A 1,303-nucleotide genomic window follows, 5' to 3' on the forward strand; every position below is an offset into this window, starting at 1 on the left:
ATAGTCACAACGTTAAGTCTCCGAAAATCACCACAAGGATGCCAGTCATTCAGTTCTTTTTTAGGTACAAGATGAAGTGCAGATGCTACACAAGAATTTGAAGGTCTACAAATCCCTGTCCTCACTAAAAAATCGAATTCAGTTTTGGCTACTTTAAATTTATTCGGATCCAAGCGCCTAGGCTTGGAGAATGGCAGATTTCCTTCAGTAAAAAGTCTGTGAACGGTAGAATGTTTAACCGGTTTCGAATAATATGGTTCAGCAATCAAAGAAGGAAACTCCTTCAACAATCTTGTATACTTGGTCTCTATTACGAACATTTTTGGAAGCGAAATGTTACAAACACATGAAACGGTGTTAACCGAAAGACTTGTTACTGGATCAACTAAACGTTTGCATTTCATGTCAATTAAGAGACCGTATTTGCAAAGAAAATCTGCACCAATAATAGGTTTCGCAATATCAGCTATGAGAAACGTAAATGGGAACTCGCGTCTTAAACCTAAATTTATATTTAAAATCTTTTTACCATACGTTGAAATCGTTGAACCATTGGCTGCAGTAAGTATTATATCTGAAGAACGTTTTGTATGACGGAATTTTTTTACCGGAAGTATAGAAATTTCTACTCACTATCAATCAAAAAATTTAGTTTGTTTGTTTTATCAAAAATAAATAGGCGACGTGTGGTAATATCTAAATTTCCATTGTTTGCCGCCACAACAACGGATGACTCTAGTTTAACGAATTTTTGTTTTTAGAAAAAGCACAAGGCTGTTGACATTTCTGAGCCTTATCACCAAATTTGTAATGGTATCTACATAACCAATTTTGACTATCACGAGATTTTGATCTACTTCTGTATGGACTTCTAAAACAATTCCTATTAAATGATCTATATCTAGAATTTTTATTAATTCGTTGCTTAATAGAATCTAATTCAAAGGAAAGTTTTTGAAAATTTTCTCATATAAGATTTGTCGTTTTAACTAAATTCTGAATAATTGTGTCTTGTGATTTAGAATTTTGAAAACTATTCATAGCTGAAATATCGGTTTTATTAACCGCTTCCCAAATATTATCAGCTAGCTTCACCAATTCATTAATATCATTGTGTAGTGTAACTGAAAGTCGACCATGCTTAACGTTTAATTTATTCATAACAACAAGGGTTTCATATTTCAGTTGTCTGAATATTTTGAATATAGAACTCACGCATTGTCAGGCACATGTGCCAAACCGTCAAACAAACTAATTTTAAGCTTCAATTTATTTATAATATTATTTATGCTTATGCAGCAAT

Source organism: Rhagoletis pomonella, unplaced genomic scaffold (assembly GCF_013731165.1).
Source record: "Rhagoletis pomonella isolate Grant_MI unplaced genomic scaffold, Rhpom_1.0 Rhpom_scaffold_00005, whole genome shotgun sequence".
NCBI lineage: Eukaryota > Metazoa > Arthropoda > Insecta > Diptera > Tephritidae > Rhagoletis > Rhagoletis pomonella.